Below are 23574 nucleotides of genomic sequence, written 5' to 3' on the forward strand. Positions count from 1 at the left end.
AGAAAGTCAAAAGTGTGAAAGATAAAAAACAAAAGGAGGAAGTGTGAAAAGTGAATGGGCCAAATTGAGGTGCATATGAAGACGTATGCTTTCTTCCAATTCATTAAATCGGGCTAATATGAATCAGGTGAATTGAGTTCTGCTTTTGGAAACTGGGTTAAGAAGGGGTGCACCGTTCCTGGAGGTACTGCAATACCAGGTCAATGCGTGGAGTGGACAGAGCAAGCTCTTTTTCCATCTCCCTGTTCTAAAAATCCATTTAATATATGGTCCCCAGATAGGGGACGTATCAGATATTAAACTGATAAGAACAGATACTACACTTGATCTTAGCCAAAAGGCCGAGAAGCGATAACCAGAATTGGTTTGGGCCTCGAGTGGCACCCTGGCCTATGCCGGACACATCTTAGGGAGAGAGAGCGAGAGGGAGACAAACCCACGCCTACACAAGACATTTTGTCACCCAAGCCAACCCTTGAAAAGGCTGCTTTGCAGAGCCAAAACAAGAAGAATGGTGCGTTTTGCAGCCGCCGCCCACTGCAATGAATCTGAATAACTCCTCCTTTAGGGCGCAAGCAACTCCCCTCCCCCTTGCAGTCTTTCCAATTCACGATACAAAAAGACGGACAGGACAGGTTGCCTGACTTTCCGTCACTGCCACCCTTTGCCATCCTTACCCGTAGAAAGCCCTTTCATCATCCCCAAACCCTAATCTTTTCCCTTTCCTTCCCAGCCCCCAAACCCTGCCCTCTGTACCTTTCTCACCACCCGCTTCCCTTCTCCTGTCATCCCCCTACCACCCGGGAAAAAAAGAGATTGCCCCCTCCTTCCACTAGCCCACCCTCCCACCCAAAGAACAACTTCTTCTGCGCAGCTTGTTTTCTAGGCAGCAGCGCTATTGTGATGTCATCGGGGGGCATTGTGACAAGCCGCCAGTGTTCCGTCTCTTCATGTTGTGCACAGTTCAAACGGAAAATACATCAACAGGCAGACTACAGAAAAGCTTACTATCAAAGGTTAGAGGGGGGCTTTCTCAGAGGGCTTTTTACAGTTTTTCTATTCCCAATTAGCCGTTTAAGTGTACTTATTGAAAGTAGTAATTCTTTCATAGGCCGCCCTTTCTTAGTATTTGACGTTCCTTATATTGCGGTATGAGGCTTCGCAGTAGGTTGCAAACATTCATCACCCATGACTGTCCCCAATTGAGCTCAGAAGCTCAATGTCTATCATGACCTCTCTTTTAGAATGTCCAAGAGCAAGCAAACTATTCCTCCAGGAGAGGGCGCCAACAGACTACTAAAGAGATCATCATTACTCAAAGAAAACCCCAAAAACCAATGCATGATAGGAATAAACAGGTAACTTTCTTTGGAGTGGAAGCGGAGAGATCGCACCAGATGCCAATTCTAGATGTTATCACACCTGTGGTCACTGCAGCAGCAGGTGAATCCACTTTGTCCAAAAGGGATCTATTCCATTCAATTGCAAATGATCTAGATAAGACAGAGAACTGCAGCACGGGGACATAGCCGAGTTGGTCAGGTTGAGTGGTGATGAGTTTGCTATTTGGATGAATAAAGAAAGTCAAAAGTGTGAAAGATAAAAAACAAAAGGAGGAAGTGTGAAAAGTGAATGGGCCAAATTGAGGTGCATATGAAGACGTATGCTTTCTTCCAATTCATTAAATCGGGCTAATATGAATCAGGTGAATTGAGTTCTGCTTTTGGAAACTGGGTTAAGAAGGGGTGCACCGTTCCTGGAGGTACTGCAATACCAGGTCAATGCGTGGAGTGGACAGAGCAAGCTCTTTTTCCATCTCCCTGTTCTAAAAATCCATTTAATATATGGTCCCCAGATAGGGGACGTATCAGATATTAAACTGATAAGAACAGATACTACACTTGATCTTAGCCAAAAGGCCGAGAAGCGATAACCAGAATTGGTTTGGGCCTCGAGTGGCACCCTGGCCTATGCCGGACACATCTTAGGGAGAGAGAGCGAGAGGGAGACAAACCCACGCCTACACAAGACATTTTGTCACCCAAGCCAACCCTTGAAAAGGCTGCTTTGCAGAGCCAAAACAAGAAGAATGGTGCGTTTTGCAGCCGCCGCCCACTGCAATGAATCTGAATAACTCCTCCTTTAGGGCGCAAGCAACTCCCCTCCCCCTTGCAGTCTTTCCAATTCACGATACAAAAAGACGGACAGGACAGGTTGCCTGACTTTCCGTCACTGCCACCCTTTGCCATCCTTACCCGTAGAAAGCCCTTTCATCATCCCCAAACCCTAATCTTTTCCCTTTCCTTCCCAGCCCCCAAACCCTGCCCTCTGTACCTTTCTCACCACCCGCTTCCCTTCTCCTGTCATCCCCCTACCACCCGGGAAAAAAAGAGATTGCCCCCTCCTTCCACTAGCCCACCCTCCCACCCAAAGAACAACTTCTTCTGCGCAGCTTGTTTTCTAGGCAGCAGCGCTATTGTGATGTCATCGGGGGGCATTGTGACAAGCCGCCAGTGTTCCGTCTCTTCATGTTGTGCACAGTTCAAACGGAAAATACATCAACAGGCAGACTACAGAAAAGCTTACTATCAAAGGTTAGAGGGGGGCTTTCTCAGAGGGCTTTTTACAGTTTTTCTATTCCCAATTAGCCGTTTAAGTGTACTTATTGAAAGTAGTAATTCTTTCATAGGCCGCCCTTTCTTAGTATTTGACGTTCCTTATATTGCGGTATGAGGCTTCGCAGTAGGTTGCAAACATTCATCACCCATGACTGTCCCCAATTGAGCTCAGAAGCTCAATGTCTATCATGACCTCTCTTTTAGAATGTCCAAGAGCAAGCAAACTATTCCTCCAGGAGAGGGCGCCAACAGACTACTAAAGAGATCATCATTACTCAAAGAAAACCCCAAAAACCAATGCATGATAGGAATAAACAGGTAACTTTCTTTGGAGTGGAAGCGGAGAGATCGCACCAGATGCCAATTCTAGATGTTATCACACCTGTGGTCACTGCAGCAGCAGGTGAATCCACTTTGTCCAAAAGGGATCTATTCCATTCAATTGCAAATGATCTAGATAAGACAGAGAACTGCAGCACGGGGACATAGCCGAGTTGGTCAGGTTGAGTGGTGATGAGTTTGCTATTTGGATGAATAAAGAAAGTCAAAAGTGTGAAAGATAAAAAACAAAAGGAGGAAGTGTGAAAAGTGAATGGGCCAAATTGAGGTGCATATGAAGACGTATGCTTTCTTCCAATTCATTAAATCGGGCTAATATGAATCAGGTGAATTGAGTTCTGCTTTTGGAAACTGGGTTAAGAAGGGGTGCACCGTTCCTGGAGGTACTGCAATACCAGGTCAATGCGTGGAGTGGACAGAGCAAGCTCTTTTTCCATCTCCCTGTTCTAAAAATCCATTTAATATATGGTCCCCAGATAGGGGACGTATCAGATATTAAACTGATAAGAACAGATTTTTGATTTAATGAAGCTTTCCAAAGCACCACAAAAAATGCATGACCGAAGTCACACCAAAAACAGTGCAAAGGCTAGGATTCGTGTGGACCCCACCGTGAGGAGAGGGTCCCCAAAAATCAACCCCGTCCCTCCGAGCCAGAAGGCCACAGCAAGGGTCAGGGATCTTCGGTGCTCCCCCAAGCCGAAGCCTGGTTGAGCCTTGTCGTTGCTCCCAGCGTCCACCCAGGCATCTTACCCAAGTGGAGTAGAGAGCTACTAGTTGTTGGTTTCGCAGCCGAAACTGCCCGGACCGTCAACCGGTGTTGGTTTCTCAGCCCAAGGCTAACCGGACCTCCAACCGGGTGTTGGTTTCTCCGCCGAAGCTGACCCAGACCTCCAACCGGGTGTTGGTTTCTCAGCCGAAGCTGACCCAGACCTCCAACCGGGTGTTAGTTTCTCAGCCCAAAGCTGACCAGACCTCCGACCGGGATTGTAAAAATTTCCCTTCCTAGCCAGAAGGCCGGGATAGGGTAATATGCTCAAAAAGTATGAAAAGGCAAGGTACGGTGTGCTACAGAGCCCAAGGCTTGCCGGGGTCCCAAGCCAGCAAGCTCAGACTCACTCCAGGGTCGTCAGTCCTGGGGCACGTTGTACCATAGCCCCCCACCCTTACTCAGTCTAATAGCCTCGATCCTGGTAGGGCCATGTTTTCCTCTAGATGAATATACTATCCACCCAGAGTACTAGCAAGCGCAACCTTCCAGTGTGCATTGTATCATTGTACTAAGGTGGCCTGGAGCTTAAACCACCTCTTCGAACAACACTACACTTGATCTTAGCCAAAAGGCCGAGAAGCGATAACCAGAATTGGTTTGGGCCTCGAGTGGCACCCTGGCCTATGCCGGACACATCTTAGGGAGAGAGAGCGAGAGGGAGACAAACCCACGCCTACACAAGACATTTTGTCACCCAAGCCAACCCTTGAAAAGGCTGCTTTGCAGAGCCAAAACAAGAAGAATGGTGCGTTTTGCAGCCGCCGCCCACTGCAATGAATCTGAATAACTCCTCCTTTAGGGCGCAAGCAACTCCCCTCCCCCTTGCAGTCTTTCCAATTCACGATACAAAAAGACGGACAGGACAGGTTGCCTGACTTTCCGTCACTGCCACCCTTTGCCATCCTTACCCGTAGAAAGCCCTTTCATCATCCCCAAACCCTAATCTTTTCCCTTTCCTTCCCAGCCCCCAAACCCTGCCCTCTGTACCTTTCTCACCACCCGCTTCCCTTCTCCTGTCATCCCCCTACCACCCGGGAAAAAAAGAGATTGCCCCCTCCTTCCACTAGCCCACCCTCCCACCCAAAGAACAACTTCTTCTGCGCAGCTTGTTTTCTAGGCAGCAGCGCTATTGTGATGTCATCGGGGGGCATTGTGACAAGCCGCCAGTGTTCCGTCTCTTCATGTTGTGCACAGTTCAAACGGAAAATACATCAACAGGCAGACTACAGAAAAGCTTACTATCAAAGGTTAGAGGGGGGCTTTCTCAGAGGGCTTTTTACAGTTTTTCTATTCCCAATTAGCCGTTTAAGTGTACTTATTGAAAGTAGTAATTCTTTCATAGGCCGCCCTTTCTTAGTATTTGACGTTCCTTATATTGCGGTATGAGGCTTCGCAGTAGGTTGCAAACATTCATCACCCATGACTGTCCCCAATTGAGCTCAGAAGCTCAATGTCTATCATGACCTCTCTTTTAGAATGTCCAAGAGCAAGCAAACTATTCCTCCAGGAGAGGGCGCCAACAGACTACTAAAGAGATCATCATTACTCAAAGAAAACCCCAAAAACCAATGCATGATAGGAATAAACAGGTAACTTTCTTTGGAGTGGAAGCGGAGAGATCGCACCAGATGCCAATTCTAGATGTTATCACACCTGTGGTCACTGCAGCAGCAGGTGAATCCACTTTGTCCAAAAGGGATCTATTCCATTCAATTGCAAATGATCTAGATAAGACAGAGAACTGCAGCACGGGGACATAGCCGAGTTGGTCAGGTTGAGTGGTGATGAGTTTGCTATTTGGATGAATAAAGAAAGTCAAAAGTGTGAAAGATAAAAAACAAAAGGAGGAAGTGTGAAAAGTGAATGGGCCAAATTGAGGTGCATATGAAGACGTATGCTTTCTTCCAATTCATTAAATCGGGCTAATATGAATCAGGTGAATTGAGTTCTGCTTTTGGAAACTGGGTTAAGAAGGGGTGCACCGTTCCTGGAGGTACTGCAATACCAGGTCAATGCGTGGAGTGGACAGAGCAAGCTCTTTTTCCATCTCCCTGTTCTAAAAATCCATTTAATATATGGTCCCCAGATAGGGGACGTATCAGATATTAAACTGATAAGAACAGATACTACACTTGATCTTAGCCAAAAGGCCGAGAAGCGATAACCAGAATTGGTTTGGGCCTCGAGTGGCACCCTGGCCTATGCCGGACACATCTTAGGGAGAGAGAGCGAGAGGGAGACAAACCCACGCCTACACAAGACATTTTGTCACCCAAGCCAACCCTTGAAAAGGCTGCTTTGCAGAGCCAAAACAAGAAGAATGGTGCGTTTTGCAGCCGCCGCCCACTGCAATGAATCTGAATAACTCCTCCTTTAGGGCGCAAGCAACTCCCCTCCCCCTTGCAGTCTTTCCAATTCACGATACAAAAAGACGGACAGGACAGGTTGCCTGACTTTCCGTCACTGCCACCCTTTGCCATCCTTACCCGTAGAAAGCCCTTTCATCATCCCCAAACCCTAATCTTTTCCCTTTCCTTCCCAGCCCCCAAACCCTGCCCTCTGTACCTTTCTCACCACCCGCTTCCCTTCTCCTGTCATCCCCCTACCACCCGGGAAAAAAAGAGATTGCCCCCTCCTTCCACTAGCCCACCCTCCCACCCAAAGAACAACTTCTTCTGCGCAGCTTGTTTTCTAGGCAGCAGCGCTATTGTGATGTCATCGGGGGGCATTGTGACAAGCCGCCAGTGTTCCGTCTCTTCATGTTGTGCACAGTTCAAACGGAAAATACATCAACAGGCAGACTACAGAAAAGCTTACTATCAAAGGTTAGAGGGGGGCTTTCTCAGAGGGCTTTTTACAGTTTTTCTATTCCCAATTAGCCGTTTAAGTGTACTTATTGAAAGTAGTAATTCTTTCATAGGCCGCCCTTTCTTAGTATTTGACGTTCCTTATATTGCGGTATGAGGCTTCGCAGTAGGTTGCAAACATTCATCACCCATGACTGTCCCCAATTGAGCTCAGAAGCTCAATGTCTATCATGACCTCTCTTTTAGAATGTCCAAGAGCAAGCAAACTATTCCTCCAGGAGAGGGCGCCAACAGACTACTAAAGAGATCATCATTACTCAAAGAAAACCCCAAAAACCAATGCATGATAGGAATAAACAGGTAACTTTCTTTGGAGTGGAAGCGGAGAGATCGCACCAGATGCCAATTCTAGATGTTATCACACCTGTGGTCACTGCAGCAGCAGGTGAATCCACTTTGTCCAAAAGGGATCTATTCCATTCAATTGCAAATGATCTAGATAAGACAGAGAACTGCAGCACGGGGACATAGCCGAGTTGGTCAGGTTGAGTGGTGATGAGTTTGCTATTTGGATGAATAAAGAAAGTCAAAAGTGTGAAAGATAAAAAACAAAAGGAGGAAGTGTGAAAAGTGAATGGGCCAAATTGAGGTGCATATGAAGACGTATGCTTTCTTCCAATTCATTAAATCGGGCTAATATGAATCAGGTGAATTGAGTTCTGCTTTTGGAAACTGGGTTAAGAAGGGGTGCACCGTTCCTGGAGGTACTGCAATACCAGGTCAATGCGTGGAGTGGACAGAGCAAGCTCTTTTTCCATCTCCCTGTTCTAAAAATCCATTTAATATATGGTCCCCAGATAGGGGACGTATCAGATATTAAACTGATAAGAACAGATTTTGATTTAATGAAGCTTTCCAAAGCACCGCAAAAAATGCATGACCGAAGTCACACCAAAAACAGTGCAAAGGCTAGGATTCGTGTGGACCCCTCCGTGAGGAGAGGGTCCCCAAAAATCAACCCCGTCCCTCCGAGCCAGAAGGCCACAGCAAGGGTCAGGGATCTTCGGTGCTCCCCCAAGCCGAAGCCTGGTTGAGCCTTGTCGTTGCTCCCAGCGTCCACCCAGGCATCTTACCCAAGTGGAGTAGAGAGCTACTAGTTGTTGGTTTCGCAGCCGAAACTGCCCGGACCGTCAACCGGTGTTGGTTTCTCAGCCCAAGGCTAACCGGACCTCCAACCGGGTGTTGGTTTCTCAGCCGAAACTGACCCGGACCTCCAACCGGGTGTTGGTTTCTCAGCCGAAGCTGACCCAGACCTCCAACCGGGTGTTGGTTTCTCAGCCGAAGCTGACCCGGACCTCCAACCGGGTGTTGGTTTCTCAGCCCAAAGCTGAACGGACCTCCGACCATGATTATAAAAATTTTCCTTCCTAGCCAGAAGGCCGGGAGAGAGCAATATGCTCAGAAAGTATGAAAGGGCAAGGTACGGTGTGCTACAGAGCCCAAGGCTCGCCGGGGTCCCAAGCCAGCAAGCTCAGACTCAATCCAGGGTCGTCAGTCCTGGGGCACATTGCACCATAGCCCCCACACTTACTCAGTCTAATAGCCTCGATCCTGGTAGGAACAGATACTACACTTGATCTTAGCCAAAAGGCCGAGAAGCGATAACCAGAATTGGTTTGGGCCTCGAGTGGCACCCTGGCCTATGCCGGACACATCTTAGGGAGAGAGAGCGAGAGGGAGACAAACCCACGCCTACACAAGACATTTTGTCACCCAAGCCAACCCTTGAAAAGGCTGCTTTGCAGAGCCAAAACAAGAAGAATGGTGCGTTTTGCAGCCGCCGCCCACTGCAATGAATCTGAATAACTCCTCCTTTAGGGCGCAAGCAACTCCCCTCCCCCTTGCAGTCTTTCCAATTCACGATACAAAAAGACGGACAGGACAGGTTGCCTGACTTTCCGTCACTGCCACCCTTTGCCATCCTTACCCGTAGAAAGCCCTTTCATCATCCCCAAACCCTAATCTTTTCCCTTTCCTTCCCAGCCCCCAAACCCTGCCCTCTGTACCTTTCTCACCACCCGCTTCCCTTCTCCTGTCATCCCCCTACCACCCGGGAAAAAAAGAGATTGCCCCCTCCTTCCACTAGCCCACCCTCCCACCCAAAGAACAACTTCTTCTGCGCAGCTTGTTTTCTAGGCAGCAGCGCTATTGTGATGTCATCGGGGGGCATTGTGACAAGCCGCCAGTGTTCCGTCTCTTCATGTTGTGCACAGTTCAAACGGAAAATACATCAACAGGCAGACTACAGAAAAGCTTACTATCAAAGGTTAGAGGGGGGCTTTCTCAGAGGGCTTTTTACAGTTTTTCTATTCCCAATTAGCCGTTTAAGTGTACTTATTGAAAGTAGTAATTCTTTCATAGGCCGCCCTTTCTTAGTATTTGACGTTCCTTATATTGCGGTATGAGGCTTCGCAGTAGGTTGCAAACATTCATCACCCATGACTGTCCCCAATTGAGCTCAGAAGCTCAATGTCTATCATGACCTCTCTTTTAGAATGTCCAAGAGCAAGCAAACTATTCCTCCAGGAGAGGGCGCCAACAGACTACTAAAGAGATCATCATTACTCAAAGAAAACCCCAAAAACCAATGCATGATAGGAATAAACAGGTAACTTTCTTTGGAGTGGAAGCGGAGAGATCGCACCAGATGCCAATTCTAGATGTTATCACACCTGTGGTCACTGCAGCAGCAGGTGAATCCACTTTGTCCAAAAGGGATCTATTCCATTCAATTGCAAATGATCTAGATAAGACAGAGAACTGCAGCACGGGGACATAGCCGAGTTGGTCAGGTTGAGTGGTGATGAGTTTGCTATTTGGATGAATAAAGAAAGTCAAAAGTGTGAAAGATAAAAAACAAAAGGAGGAAGTGTGAAAAGTGAATGGGCCAAATTGAGGTGCATATGAAGACGTATGCTTTCTTCCAATTCATTAAATCGGGCTAATATGAATCAGGTGAATTGAGTTCTGCTTTTGGAAACTGGGTTAAGAAGGGGTGCACCGTTCCTGGAGGTACTGCAATACCAGGTCAATGCATGGAGTGGACAGAGCAAGCTCTTTTTCCATCTCCCTGTTCTAAAAATCCATTTAATATATGGTCCCCAGATAGGGGACGTATCAGATATTAAACTGATAAGAACAGATACTACACTTGATCTTAGCCAAAAGGCCGAGAAGCGATAACCAGAATTGGTTTGGGCCTCGAGTGGCACCCTGGCCTATGCCGGACACATCTTAGGGAGAGAGAGCGAGAGGGAGACAAACCCACGCCTACACAAGACATTTTGTCACCCAAGCCAACCCTTGAAAAGGCTGCTTTGCAGAGCCAAAACAAGAAGAATGGTGCGTTTTGCAGCCGCCGCCCACTGCAATGAATCTGAATAACTCCTCCTTTAGGGCGCAAGCAACTCCCCTCCCCCTTGCAGTCTTTCCAATTCACGATACAAAAAGACGGACAGGACAGGTTGCCTGACTTTCCGTCACTGCCACCCTTTGCCATCCTTACCCGTAGAAAGCCCTTTCATCATCCCCAAACCCTAATCTTTTCCCTTTCCTTCCCAGCCCCCAAACCCTGCCCTCTGTACCTTTCTCACCACCCGCTTCCCTTCTCCTGTCATCCCCCTACCACCCGGGAAAAAAAGAGATTGCCCCCTCCTTCCACTAGCCCACCCTCCCACCCAAAGAACAACTTCTTCTGCGCAGCTTGTTTTCTAGGCAGCAGCGCTATTGTGATGTCATCGGGGGGCATTGTGACAAGCCGCCAGTGTTCCGTCTCTTCATGTTGTGCACAGTTCAAACGGAAAATACATCAACAGGCAGACTACAGAAAAGCTTACTATCAAAGGTTAGAGGGGGGCTTTCTCAGAGGGCTTTTTACAGTTTTTCTATTCCCAATTAGCCGTTTAAGTGTACTTATTGAAAGTAGTAATTCTTTCATAGGCCGCCCTTTCTTAGTATTTGACGTTCCTTATATTGCGGTATGAGGCTTCGCAGTAGGTTGCAAACATTCATCACCCATGACTGTCCCCAATTGAGCTCAGAAGCTCAATGTCTATCATGACCTCTCTTTTAGAATGTCCAAGAGCAAGCAAACTATTCCTCCAGGAGAGGGCGCCAACAGACTACTAAAGAGATCATCATTACTCAAAGAAAACCCCAAAAACCAATGCATGATAGGAATAAACAGGTAACTTTCTTTGGAGTGGAAGCGGAGAGATCGCACCAGATGCCAATTCTAGATGTTATCACACCTGTGGTCACTGCAGCAGCAGGTGAATCCACTTTGTCCAAAAGGGATCTATTCCATTCAATTGCAAATGATCTAGATAAGACAGAGAACTGCAGCACGGGGACATAGCCGAGTTGGTCAGGTTGAGTGGTGATGAGTTTGCTATTTGGATGAATAAAGAAAGTCAAAAGTGTGAAAGATAAAAAACAAAAGGAGGAAGTGTGAAAAGTGAATGGGCCAAATTGAGGTGCATATGAAGACGTATGCTTTCTTCCAATTCATTAAATCGGGCTAATATGAATCAGGTGAATTGAGTTCTGCTTTTGGAAACTGGGTTAAGAAGGGGTGCACCGTTCCTGGAGGTACTGCAATACCAGGTCAATGCGTGGAGTGGACAGAGCAAGCTCTTTTTCCATCTCCCTGTTCTAAAAATCCATTTAATATATGGTCCCCAGATAGGGGACGTATCAGATATTAAACTGATAAGAACAGATACTACACTTGATCTTAGCCAAAAGGCCGAGAAGCGATAACCAGAATTGGTTTGGGCCTCGAGTGGCACCCTGGCCTATGCCGGACACATCTTAGGGAGAGAGAGCGAGAGGGAGACAAACCCACGCCTACACAAGACATTTTGTCACCCAAGCCAACCCTTGAAAAGGCTGCTTTGCAGAGCCAAAACAAGAAGAATGGTGCGTTTTGCAGCCGCCGCCCACTGCAATGAATCTGAATAACTCCTCCTTTAGGGCGCAAGCAACTCCCCTCCCCCTTGCAGTCTTTCCAATTCACGATACAAAAAGACGGACAGGACAGGTTGCCTGACTTTCCGTCACTGCCACCCTTTGCCATCCTTACCCGTAGAAAGCCCTTTCATCATCCCCAAACCCTAATCTTTTCCCTTTCCTTCCCAGCCCCCAAACCCTGCCCTCTGTACCTTTCTCACCACCCGCTTCCCTTCTCCTGTCATCCCCCTACCACCCGGGAAAAAAAGAGATTGCCCCCTCCTTCCACTAGCCCACCCTCCCACCCAAAGAACAACTTCTTCTGCGCAGCTTGTTTTCTAGGCAGCAGCGCTATTGTGATGTCATCGGGGGGCATTGTGACAAGCCGCCAGTGTTCCGTCTCTTCATGTTGTGCACAGTTCAAACGGAAAATACATCAACAGGCAGACTACAGAAAAGCTTACTATCAAAGGTTAGAGGGGGGCTTTCTCAGAGGGCTTTTTACAGTTTTTCTATTCCCAATTAGCCGTTTAAGTGTACTTATTGAAAGTAGTAATTCTTTCATAGGCCGCCCTTTCTTAGTATTTGACGTTCCTTATATTGCGGTATGAGGCTTCGCAGTAGGTTGCAAACATTCATCACCCATGACTGTCCCCAATTGAGCTCAGAAGCTCAATGTCTATCATGACCTCTCTTTTAGAATGTCCAAGAGCAAGCAAACTATTCCTCCAGGAGAGGGCGCCAACAGACTACTAAAGAGATCATCATTACTCAAAGAAAACCCCAAAAACCAATGCATGATAGGAATAAACAGGTAACTTTCTTTGGAGTGGAAGCGGAGAGATCGCACCAGATGCCAATTCTAGATGTTATCACACCTGTGGTCACTGCAGCAGCAGGTGAATCCACTTTGTCCAAAAGGGATCTATTCCATTCAATTGCAAATGATCTAGATAAGACAGAGAACTGCAGCACGGGGACATAGCCGAGTTGGTCAGGTTGAGTGGTGATGAGTTTGCTATTTGGATGAATAAAGAAAGTCAAAAGTGTGAAAGATAAAAAACAAAAGGAGGAAGTGTGAAAAGTGAATGGGCCAAATTGAGGTGCATATGAAGACGTATGCTTTCTTCCAATTCATTAAATCGGGCTAATATGAATCAGGTGAATTGAGTTCTGCTTTTGGAAACTGGGTTAAGAAGGGGTGCACCGTTCCTGGAGGTACTGCAATACCAGGTCAATGCGTGGAGTGGACAGAGCAAGCTCTTTTTCCATCTCCCTGTTCTAAAAATCCATTTAATATATGGTCCCCAGATAGGGGACGTATCAGATATTAAACTGATAAGAACAGATACTACACTTGATCTTAGCCAAAAGGCCGAGAAGCGATAACCAGAATTGGTTTGGGCCTCGAGTGGCACCCTGGCCTATGCCGGACACATCTTAGGGAGAGAGAGCGAGAGGGAGACAAACCCACGCCTACACAAGACATTTTGTCACCCAAGCCAACCCTTGAAAAGGCTGCTTTGCAGAGCCAAAACAAGAAGAATGGTGCGTTTTGCAGCCGCCGCCCACTGCAATGAATCTGAATAACTCCTCCTTTAGGGCGCAAGCAACTCCCCTCCCCCTTGCAGTCTTTCCAATTCACGATACAAAAAGACGGACAGGACAGGTTGCCTGACTTTCCGTCACTGCCACCCTTTGCCATCCTTACCCGTAGAAAGCCCTTTCATCATCCCCAAACCCTAATCTTTTCCCTTTCCTTCCCAGCCCCCAAACCCTGCCCTCTGTACCTTTCTCACCACCCGCTTCCCTTCTCCTGTCATCCCCCTACCACCCGGGAAAAAAAGAGATTGCCCCCTCCTTCCACTAGCCCACCCTCCCACCCAAAGAACAACTTCTTCTGCGCAGCTTGTTTTCTAGGCAGCAGCGCTATTGTGATGTCATCGGGGGGCATTGTGACAAGCCGCCAGTGTTCCGTCTCTTCATGTTGTGCACAGTTCAAACGGAAAATACATCAACAGGCAGACTACAGAAAAGCTTACTATCAAAGGTTAGAGGGGGGCTTTCTCAGAGGGCTTTTTACAGTTTTTCTATTCCCAATTAGCCGTTTAAGTGTACTTATTGAAAGTAGTAATTCTTTCATAGGCCGCCCTTTCTTAGTATTTGACGTTCCTTATATTGCGGTATGAGGCTTCGCAGTAGGTTGCAAACATTCATCACCCATGACTGTCCCCAATTGAGCTCAGAAGCTCAATGTCTATCATGACCTCTCTTTTAGAATGTCCAAGAGCAAGCAAACTATTCCTCCAGGAGAGGGCGCCAACAGACTACTAAAGAGATCATCATTACTCAAAGAAAACCCCAAAAACCAATGCATGATAGGAATAAACAGGTAACTTTCTTTGGAGTGGAAGCGGAGAGATCGCACCAGATGCCAATTCTAGATGTTATCACACCTGTGGTCACTGCAGCAGCAGGTGAATCCACTTTGTCCAAAAGGGATCTATTCCATTCAATTGCAAATGATCTAGATAAGACAGAGAACTGCAGCACGGGGACATAGCCGAGTTGGTCAGGTTGAGTGGTGATGAGTTTGCTATTTGGATGAATAAAGAAAGTCAAAAGTGTGAAAGATAAAAAACAAAAGGAGGAAGTGTGAAAAGTGAATGGGCCAAATTGAGGTGCATATGAAGACGTATGCTTTCTTCCAATTCATTAAATCGGGCTAATATGAATCAGGTGAATTGAGTTCTGCTTTTGGAAACTGGGTTAAGAAGGGGTGCACCGTTCCTGGAGGTACTGCAATACCAGGTCAATGCGTGGAGTGGACAGAGCAAGCTCTTTTTCCATCTCCCTGTTCTAAAAATCCATTTAATATATGGTCCCCAGATAGGGGACGTATCAGATATTAAACTGATAAGAACAGATACTACACTTGATCTTAGCCAAAAGGCCGAGAAGCGATAACCAGAATTGGTTTGGGCCTCGAGTGGCACCCTGGCCTATGCCGGACACATCTTAGGGAGAGAGAGCGAGAGGGAGACAAACCCACGCCTACACAAGACATTTTGTCACCCAAGCCAACCCTTGAAAAGGCTGCTTTGCAGAGCCAAAACAAGAAGAATGGTGCGTTTTGCAGCCGCCGCCCACTGCAATGAATCTGAATAACTCCTCCTTTAGGGCGCAAGCAACTCCCCTCCCCCTTGCAGTCTTTCCAATTCACGATACAAAAAGACGGACAGGACAGGTTGCCTGACTTTCCGTCACTGCCACCCTTTGCCATCCTTACCCGTAGAAAGCCCTTTCATCATCCCCAAACCCTAATCTTTTCCCTTTCCTTCCCAGCCCCCAAACCCTGCCCTCTGTACCTTTCTCACCACCCGCTTCCCTTCTCCTGTCATCCCCCTACCACCCGGGAAAAAAAGAGATTGCCCCCTCCTTCCACTAGCCCACCCTCCCACCCAAAGAACAACTTCTTCTGCGCAGCTTGTTTTCTAGGCAGCAGCGCTATTGTGATGTCATCGGGGGGCATTGTGACAAGCCGCCAGTGTTCCGTCTCTTCATGTTGTGCACAGTTCAAACGGAAAATACATCAACAGGCAGACTACAGAAAAGCTTACTATCAAAGGTTAGAGGGGGGCTTTCTCAGAGGGCTTTTTACAGTTTTTCTATTCCCAATTAGCCGTTTAAGTGTACTTATTGAAAGTAGTAATTCTTTCATAGGCCGCCCTTTCTTAGTATTTGACGTTCCTTATATTGCGGTATGAGGCTTCGCAGTAGGTTGCAAACATTCATCACCCATGACTGTCCCCAATTGAGCTCAGAAGCTCAATGTCTATCATGACCTCTCTTTTAGAATGTCCAAGAGCAAGCAAACTATTCCTCCAGGAGAGGGCGCCAACAGACTACTAAAGAGATCATCATTACTCAAAGAAAACCCCAAAAACCAATGCATGATAGGAATAAACAGGTAACTTTCTTTGGAGTGGAAGCGGAGAGATCGCACCAGATGCCAATTCTAGATGTTATCACACCTGTGGTCACTGCAGCAGCAGGTGAATCCACTTTGTCCAAAAGGGATCTATTCCATTCAATTGCAAATGATCTAGATAAGACAGAGAACTGCAGCACGGGGACATAGCCGAGTTGGTCAGGTTGAGTGGTGATGAGTTTGCTATTTGGATGAATAAAGAAAGTCAAAAGTGTGAAAGATAAAAAACAAAAGGAGGAAGTGTGAAAAGTGAATGGGCCAAATTGAGGTGCATATGAAGACGTATGCTTTCTTCCAATTCATTAAATCGGGCTAATATGAATCAGGTGAATTGAGTTCTGCTTTTGGAAACTGGGTTAAGAAGGGGTGCACCGTTCCTGGAGGTACTGCAATACCAGGTCAATGCGTGGAGTGGACAGAGCAAGCTCTTTTTCCATCTCCCTGTTCTAAAAATCCATTTAATATATGGTCCCCAGATAGGGGACGTATCAGATATTAAACTGATAAGAACAGATACTACACTTGATCTTAGCCAAAAGGCCGAGAAGCGATAACCAGAATTGGTTTGGGCCTCGAGTGGCACCCTGGCCTATGCCGGACACATCTTAGGGAGAGAGAGCGAGAGGGAGACAAACCCACGCCTACACAAGACATTTTGTCACCCAAGCCAACCCTTGAAAAGGCTGCTTTGCAGAGCCAAAACAAGAAGAATGGTGCGTTTTGCAGCCGCCGCCCACTGCAATGAATCTGAATAACTCCTCCTTTAGGGCGCAAGCAACTCCCCTCCCCCTTGCAGTCTTTCCAATTCACGATACAAAAAGACGGACAGGACAGGTTGCCTGACTTTCCGTCACTGCCACCCTTTGCCATCCTTACCCGTAGAAAGCCCTTTCATCATCCCCAAACCCTAATCTTTTCCCTTTCCTTCCCAGCCCCCAAACCCTGCCCTCTGTACCTTTCTCACCACCCGCTTCCCTTCTCCTGTCATCCCCCTACCACCCGGGAAAAAAAGAGATTGCCCCCTCCTTCCACTAGCCCACCCTCCCACCCAAAGAACAACTTCTTCTGCGCAGCTTGTTTTCTAGGCAGCAGCGCTATTGTGATGTCATCGGGGGGCATTGTGACAAGCCGCCAGTGTTCCGTCTCTTCATGTTGTGCACAGTTCAAACGGAAAATACATCAACAGGCAGACTACAGAAAAGCTTACTATCAAAGGTTAGAGGGGGGCTTTCTCAGAGGGCTTTTTACAGTTTTTCTATTCCCAATTAGCCGTTTAAGTGTACTTATTGAAAGTAGTAATTCTTTCATAGGCCGCCCTTTCTTAGTATTTGACGTTCCTTATATTGCGGTATGAGGCTTCGCAGTAGGTTGCAAACATTCATCACCCATGACTGTCCCCAATTGAGCTCAGAAGCTCAATGTCTATCATGACCTCTCTTTTAGAATGTCCAAGAGCAAGCAAACTATTCCTCCAGGAGAGGGCGCCAACAGACTACTAAAGAGATCATCATTACTCAAAGAAAACCCCAAAAACCAATGCATGATAGGAATAAACAGGTAACTTTCTTTGGAGTGGAAGCGGAGAGATCGCACCAGATGCCAATTCTAGATGTTATCACACCTGTGGTCACTGCAGCAGCAGGTGAATCCACTTTGTCCAAAAGGGATCTATTCCATTCAATTGCAAATGATCTAGATAAGACAGAGAACTGCAGCACGGGGACATAGCCGAGTTGGTCAGGTTGAGTGGTGATGAGTTTGCTATTTGGATGAATAAAGAAAGTCAAAAGTGTGAAAGATAAAAAACAAAAGGAGGAAGTGTGAAAAGTGAATGGGCCAAATTGAGGTGCATATGAAGACGTATGCTTTCTTCCAATTCATTAAATCGGGCTAATATGAATCAGGTGAATTGAGTTCTGCTTTTGGAAACTGGGTTAAGAAGGGGTGCACCGTTCCTGGAGGTACTGCAATACCAGGTCAATGCGTGGAGTGGACAGAGCAAGCTCTTTTTCCATCTCCCTGTTCTAAAAATCCATTTAATATATGGTCCCCAGATAGGGGACGTATCAGATATTAAACTGATAAGAACAGATACTACACTTGATCTTAGCCAAAAGGCCGAGAAGCGATAACCAGAATTGGTTTGGGCCTCGAGTGGCACCCTGGCCTATGCCGGACACATCTTAGGGAGAGAGAGCGAGAGGGAGACAAACCCACGCCTACACAAGACATTTTGTCACCCAAGCCAACCCTTGAAAAGGCTGCTTTGCAGAGCCAAAACAAGAAGAATGGTGCGTTTTGCAGCCGCCGCCCACTGCAATGAATCTGAATAACTCCTCCTTTAGGGCGCAAGCAACTCCCCTCCCCCTTGCAGTCTTTCCAATTCACGATACAAAAAGACGGACAGGACAGGTTGCCTGACTTTCCGTCACTGCCACCCTTTGCCATCCTTACCCGTAGAAAGCCCTTTCATCATCCCCAAACCCTAATCTTTTCCCTTTCCTTCCCAGCCCCCAAACCCTGCCCTCTGTACCTTTCTCACCACCCGCTTCCCTTCTCCTGTCATCCCCCTACCACCCGGGAAAAAAAGAGATTGCCCCCTCCTTCCACTAGCCCACCCTCCCACCCAAAGAACAACTTCTTCTGCGCAGCTTGTTTTCTAGGCAGCAGCGCTATTGTGATGTCATCGGGGGGCATTGTGACAAGCCGCCAGTGTTCCGTCTCTTCATGTTGTGCACAGTTCAAACGGAAAATACATCAACAGGCAGACTACAGAAAAGCTTACTATCAAAGGTTAGAGGGGGGCTTTCTCAGAGGGCTTTTTACAGTTTTTCTATTCCCAATTAGCCGTTTAAGTGTACTTATTGAAAGTAGTAATTCTTTCATAGGCCGCCCTTTCTTAGTATTTGACGTTCCTTATATTGCGGTATGAGGCTTCGCAGTAGGTTGCAAACATTCATCACCCATGACTGTCCCCAATTGAGCTCAGAAGCTCAATGTCTATCATGACCTCTCTTTTAGAATGTCCAAGAGCAAGCAAACTATTCCTCCAGGAGAGGGCGCCAACAGACTACTAAAGAGATCATCATTACTCAAAGAAAACCCCAAAAACCAATGCATGATAGGAATAAACAGGTAACTTTCTTTGGAGTGGAAGCGGAGAGATCGCACCAGATGCCAATTCTAGATGTTATCACACCTGTGGTCACTGCAGCAGCAGGTGAATCCACTTTGTCCAAAAGGGATCTATTCCATTCAATTGCAAATGATCTAGATAAGACAGAGAACTGCAGCACGGGGACATAGCCGAGTTGGTCAGGTTGAGTGGTGATGAGTTTGCTATTTGGATGAATAAAGAAAGTCAAAAGTGTGAAAGATAAAAAACAAAAGGAGGAAGTGTGAAAAGTGAATGGGCCAAATTGAGGTGCATATGAAGACGTATGCTTTCTTCCAATTCATTAAATCGGGCTAATATGAATCAGGTGAATTGAGTTCTGCTTTTGGAAACTGGGTTAAGAAGGGGTGCACCGTTCCTGGAGGTACTGCAATACCAGGTCAATGCGTGGAGTGGACAGAGCAAGCTCTTTTTCCATCTCCCTGTTCTAAAAATCCATTTAATATATGGTCCCCAGATAGGGGACGTATCAGATATTAAACTGATAAGAACAGATACTACACTTGATCTTAGCCAAAAGGCCGAGAAGCGATAACCAGAATTGGTTTGGGCCTCGAGTGGCACCCTGGCCTATGCCGGACACATCTTAGGGAGAGAGAGCGAGAGGGAGACAAACCCACGCCTACACAAGACATTTTGTCACCCAAGCCAACCCTTGAAAAGGCTGCTTTGCAGAGCCAAAACAAGAAGAATGGTGCGTTTTGCAGCCGCCGCCCACTGCAATGAATCTGAATAACTCCTCCTTTAGGGCGCAAGCAACTCCCCTCCCCCTTGCAGTCTTTCCAATTCACGATACAAAAAGACGGACAGGACAGGTTGCCTGACTTTCCGTCACTGCCACCCTTTGCCATCCTTACCCGTAGAAAGCCCTTTCATCATCCCCAAACCCTAATCTTTTCCCTTTCCTTCCCAGCCCCCAAACCCTGCCCTCTGTACCTTTCTCACCACCCGCTTCCCTTCTCCTGTCATCCCCCTACCACCCGGGAAAAAAAGAGATTGCCCCCTCCTTCCACTAGCCCACCCTCCCACCCAAAGAACAACTTCTTCTGCGCAGCTTGTTTTCTAGGCAGCAGCGCTATTGTGATGTCATCGGGGGGCATTGTGACAAGCCGCCAGTGTTCCGTCTCTTCATGTTGTGCACAGTTCAAACGGAAAATACATCAACAGGCAGACTACAGAAAAGCTTACTATCAAAGGTTAGAGGGGGGCTTTCTCAGAGGGCTTTTTACAGTTTTTCTATTCCCAATTAGCCGTTTAAGTGTACTTATTGAAAGTAGTAATTCTTTCATAGGCCGCCCTTTCTTAGTATTTGACGTTCCTTATATTGCGGTATGAGGCTTCGCAGTAGGTTGCAAACATTCATCACCCATGACTGTCCCCAATTGAGCTCAGAAGCTCAATGTCTATCATGACCTCTCTTTTAGAATGTCCAAGAGCAAGCAAACTATTCCTCCAGGAGAGGGCGCCAACAGACTACTAAAGAGATCATCATTACTCAAAGAAAACCCCAAAAACCAATGCATGATAGGAATAAACAGGTAACTTTCTTTGGAGTGGAAGCGGAGAGATCGCACCAGATGCCAATTCTAGATGTTATCACACCTGTGGTCACTGCAGCAGCAGGTGAATCCACTTTGTCCAAAAGGGATCTATTCCATTCAATTGCAAATGATCTAGATAAGACAGAGAACTGCAGCACGGGGACATAGCCGAGTTGGTCAGGTTGAGTGGTGATGAGTTTGCTATTTGGATGAATAAAGAAAGTCAAAAGTGTGAAAGATAAAAAACAAAAGGAGGAAGTGTGAAAAGTGAATGGGCCAAATTGAGGTGCATATGAAGACGTATGCTTTCTTCCAATTCATTAAATCGGGCTAATATGAATCAGGTGAATTGAGTTCTGCTTTTGGAAACTGGGTTAAGAAGGGGTGCACCGTTCCTGGAGGTACTGCAATACCAGGTCAATGCGTGGAGTGGACAGAGCAAGCTCTTTTTCCATCTCCCTGTTCTAAAAATCCATTTAATATATGGTCCCCAGATAGGGGACGTATCAGATATTAAACTGATAAGAACAGATACTACACTTGATCTTAGCCAAAAGGCCGAGAAGCGATAACCAGAATTGGTTTGGGCCTCGAGTGGCACCCTGGCCTATGCCGGACACATCTTAGGGAGAGAGAGCGAGAGGGAGACAAACCCACGCCTACACAAGACATTTTGTCACCCAAGCCAACCCTTGAAAAGGCTGCTTTGCAGAGCCAAAACAAGAAGAATGGTGCGTTTTGCAGCCGCCGCCCACTGCAATGAATCTGAATAACTCCTCCTTTAGGGCGCAAGCAACTCCCCTCCCCCTTGCAGTCTTTCCAATTCACGATACAAAAAGACGGACAGGACAGGTTGCCTGACTTTCCGTCACTGCCACCCTTTGCCATCCTTACCCGTAGAAAGCCCTTTCATCATCCCCAAACCCTAATCTTTTCCCTTTCCTTCCCAGCCCCCAAACCCTGCCCTCTGTACCTTTCTCACCACCCGCTTCCCTTCTCCTGTCATCCCCCTACCACCCGGGAAAAAAAGAGATTGCCCCCTCCTTCCACTAGCCCACCCTCCCACCCAAAGAACAACTTCTTCTGCGCAGCTTGTTTTCTAGGCAGCAGCGCTATTGTGATGTCATCGGGGGGCATTGTGACAAGCCGCCAGTGTTCCGTCTCTTCATGTTGTGCACAGTTCAAACGGAAAATACATCAACAGGCAGACTACAGAAAAGCTTACTATCAAAGGTTAGAGGGGGGCTTTCTCAGAGGGCTTTTTACAGTTTTTCTATTCCCAATTAGCCGTTTAAGTGTACTTATTGAAAGTAGTAATTCTTTCATAGGCCGCCCTTTCTTAGTATTTGACGTTCCTTATATTGCGGTATGAGGCTTCGCAGTAGGTTGCAAACATTCATCACCCATGACTGTCCCCAATTGAGCTCAGAAGCTCAATGTCTATCATGACCTCTCTTTTAGAATGTCCAAGAGCAAGCAAACTATTCCTCCAGGAGAGGGCGCCAACAGACTACTAAAGAGATCATCATTACTCAAAGAAAACCCCAAAAACCAATGCATGATAGGAATAAACAGGTAACTTTCTTTGGAGTGGAAGCGGAGAGATCGCACCAGATGCCAATTCTAGATGTTATCACACCTGTGGTCACTGCAGCAGCAGGTGAATCCACTTTGTCCAAAAGGGATCTATTCCATTCAATTGCAAATGATCTAGATAAGACAGAGAACTGCAGCACGGGGACATAGCCGAGTTGGTCAGGTTGAGTGGTGATGAGTTTGCTATTTGGATGAATAAAGAAAGTCAAAAGTGTGAAAGATAAAAAACAAAAGGAGGAAGTGTGAAAAGTGAATGGGCCAAATTGAGGTGCATATGAAGACGTATGCTTTCTTCCAATTCATTAAATCGGGCTAATATGAATCAGGTGAATTGAGTTCTGCTTTTGGAAACTGGGTTAAGAAGGGGTGCACCGTTCCTGGAGGTACTGCAATACCAGGTCAATGCGTGGAGTGGACAGAGCAAGCTCTTTTTCCATCTCCCTGTTCTAAAAATCCATTTAATATATGGTCCCCAGATAGGGGACGTATCAGATATTAAACTGATAAGAACAGATACTACACTTGATCTTAGCCAAAAGGCCGAGAAGCGATAACCAGAATTGGTTTGGGCCTCGAGTGGCACCCTGGCCTATGCCGGACACATCTTAGGGAGAGAGAGCGAGAGGGAGACAAACCCACGCCTACACAAGACATTTTGTCACCCAAGCCAACCCTTGAAAAGGCTGCTTTGCAGAGCCAAAACAAGAAGAATGGTGCGTTTTGCAGCCGCCGCCCACTGCAATGAATCTGAATAACTCCTCCTTTAGGGCGCAAGCAACTCCCCTCCCCCTTGCAGTCTTTCCAATTCACGATACAAAAAGACGGACAGGACAGGTTGCCTGACTTTCCGTCACTGCCACCCTTTGCCATCCTTACCCGTAGAAAGCCCTTTCATCATCCCCAAACCCTAATCTTTTCCCTTTCCTTCCCAGCCCCCAAACCCTGCCCTCTGTACCTTTCTCACCACCCGCTTCCCTTCTCCTGTCATCCCCCTACCACCCGGGAAAAAAAGAGATTGCCCCCTCCTTCCACTAGCCCACCCTCCCACCCAAAGAACAACTTCTTCTGCGCAGCTTGTTTTCTAGGCAGCAGCGCTATTGTGATGTCATCGGGGGGCATTGTGACAAGCCGCCAGTGTTCCGTCTCTTCATGTTGTGCACAGTTCAAACGGAAAATACATCAACAGGCAGACTACAGAAAAGCTTACTATCAAAGGTTAGAGGGGGGCTTTCTCAGAGGGCTTTTTACAGTTTTTCTATTCCCAATTAGCCGTTTAAGTGTACTTATTGAAAGTAGTAATTCTTTCATAGGCCGCCCTTTCTTAGTATTTGACGTTATAGGCCGCCCTTTCTTAGTATTTGACGTTCCTTATATTGCGGTATGAGGCTTCGCAGTAGGTTGCAAACATTCATCACCCATGACTGTCCCCAATTGAGCTCAGAAGCTCAATGTCTATCATGACCTCTCTTTTAGAATGTCCAAGAGCAAGCAAACTATTCCTCCAGGAGAGGGCGCCAACAGACTACTAAAGAGATCATCATTACTCAAAGAAAACCCCAAAAACCAATGCATGATAGGAATAAACAGGTAACTTTCTTTGGAGTGGAAGCGGAGAGATCGCACCAGATGCCAATTCTAGATGTTATCACACCTGTGGTCACTGCAGCAGCAGGTGAATCCACTTTGTCCAAAAGGGATCTATTCCATTCAATTGCAAATGATCTA

The 23574-nt window shown here is 46.9% G+C and overlaps 15 non-coding genes across 15 annotated transcripts; all 15 read right to left on the bottom strand.

Moving 5' to 3' along the window:
- Nucleotides 1-162: 162 nt before the first annotated feature.
- LOC142276689 (U2 spliceosomal RNA) lies at nt 163-353 on the bottom strand. The gene has a single exon (XR_012740107.1). It is a non-coding gene; the product is annotated as a U2 spliceosomal RNA (small nuclear RNA).
- A 1387-nt stretch (nt 354-1740) lies between these two features.
- Nucleotides 1741-1931, bottom strand: LOC142276690 (U2 spliceosomal RNA). Its single transcript, XR_012740108.1, has one exon. It is a non-coding gene; the product is annotated as a U2 spliceosomal RNA (small nuclear RNA).
- Nucleotides 1932-3318: 1387 nt separating this feature from the next.
- On the bottom strand, nt 3319-3511 carry LOC142276704 (U2 spliceosomal RNA). The gene has a single exon (XR_012740120.1). It is a non-coding gene; the product is annotated as a U2 spliceosomal RNA (small nuclear RNA).
- Nucleotides 3512-5700: 2189 nt separating this feature from the next.
- On the bottom strand, nt 5701-5891 carry LOC142276692 (U2 spliceosomal RNA). The gene has a single exon (XR_012740109.1). It is a non-coding gene; the product is annotated as a U2 spliceosomal RNA (small nuclear RNA).
- A 1387-nt stretch (nt 5892-7278) lies between these two features.
- LOC142276707 (U2 spliceosomal RNA) lies at nt 7279-7474 on the bottom strand. Its single transcript, XR_012740122.1, has one exon. It is a non-coding gene; the product is annotated as a U2 spliceosomal RNA (small nuclear RNA).
- A 529-nt stretch (nt 7475-8003) lies between these two features.
- Nucleotides 8004-8199, bottom strand: LOC142276710 (U2 spliceosomal RNA). Its single transcript, XR_012740123.1, has one exon. It is a non-coding gene; the product is annotated as a U2 spliceosomal RNA (small nuclear RNA).
- Nucleotides 8200-9586: 1387 nt separating this feature from the next.
- Nucleotides 9587-9777, bottom strand: LOC142276703 (U2 spliceosomal RNA). Its single transcript, XR_012740119.1, has one exon. It is a non-coding gene; the product is annotated as a U2 spliceosomal RNA (small nuclear RNA).
- Nucleotides 9778-11164: 1387 nt separating this feature from the next.
- LOC142276693 (U2 spliceosomal RNA) lies at nt 11165-11355 on the bottom strand. Its single transcript, XR_012740110.1, has one exon. It is a non-coding gene; the product is annotated as a U2 spliceosomal RNA (small nuclear RNA).
- A 1387-nt stretch (nt 11356-12742) lies between these two features.
- On the bottom strand, nt 12743-12933 carry LOC142276695 (U2 spliceosomal RNA). Its single transcript, XR_012740112.1, has one exon. It is a non-coding gene; the product is annotated as a U2 spliceosomal RNA (small nuclear RNA).
- Nucleotides 12934-14320: 1387 nt separating this feature from the next.
- LOC142276696 (U2 spliceosomal RNA) lies at nt 14321-14511 on the bottom strand. Its single transcript, XR_012740113.1, has one exon. It is a non-coding gene; the product is annotated as a U2 spliceosomal RNA (small nuclear RNA).
- Nucleotides 14512-15898: 1387 nt separating this feature from the next.
- On the bottom strand, nt 15899-16089 carry LOC142276697 (U2 spliceosomal RNA). Its single transcript, XR_012740114.1, has one exon. It is a non-coding gene; the product is annotated as a U2 spliceosomal RNA (small nuclear RNA).
- A 1387-nt stretch (nt 16090-17476) lies between these two features.
- LOC142276698 (U2 spliceosomal RNA) lies at nt 17477-17667 on the bottom strand. The gene has a single exon (XR_012740115.1). It is a non-coding gene; the product is annotated as a U2 spliceosomal RNA (small nuclear RNA).
- Nucleotides 17668-19054: 1387 nt separating this feature from the next.
- Nucleotides 19055-19245, bottom strand: LOC142276699 (U2 spliceosomal RNA). Its single transcript, XR_012740116.1, has one exon. It is a non-coding gene; the product is annotated as a U2 spliceosomal RNA (small nuclear RNA).
- A 1387-nt stretch (nt 19246-20632) lies between these two features.
- Nucleotides 20633-20823, bottom strand: LOC142276700 (U2 spliceosomal RNA). Its single transcript, XR_012740117.1, has one exon. It is a non-coding gene; the product is annotated as a U2 spliceosomal RNA (small nuclear RNA).
- Nucleotides 20824-22210: 1387 nt separating this feature from the next.
- LOC142276701 (U2 spliceosomal RNA) lies at nt 22211-22401 on the bottom strand. Its single transcript, XR_012740118.1, has one exon. It is a non-coding gene; the product is annotated as a U2 spliceosomal RNA (small nuclear RNA).
- Between the last annotated feature and the right edge of the window lie 1173 nt (nt 22402-23574).

The sequence above is a fragment of the Anomaloglossus baeobatrachus genome, unplaced genomic scaffold (assembly GCF_048569485.1).
Source record: "Anomaloglossus baeobatrachus isolate aAnoBae1 unplaced genomic scaffold, aAnoBae1.hap1 Scaffold_4024, whole genome shotgun sequence".
Lineage (NCBI taxonomy): Eukaryota > Metazoa > Chordata > Amphibia > Anura > Aromobatidae > Anomaloglossus > Anomaloglossus baeobatrachus.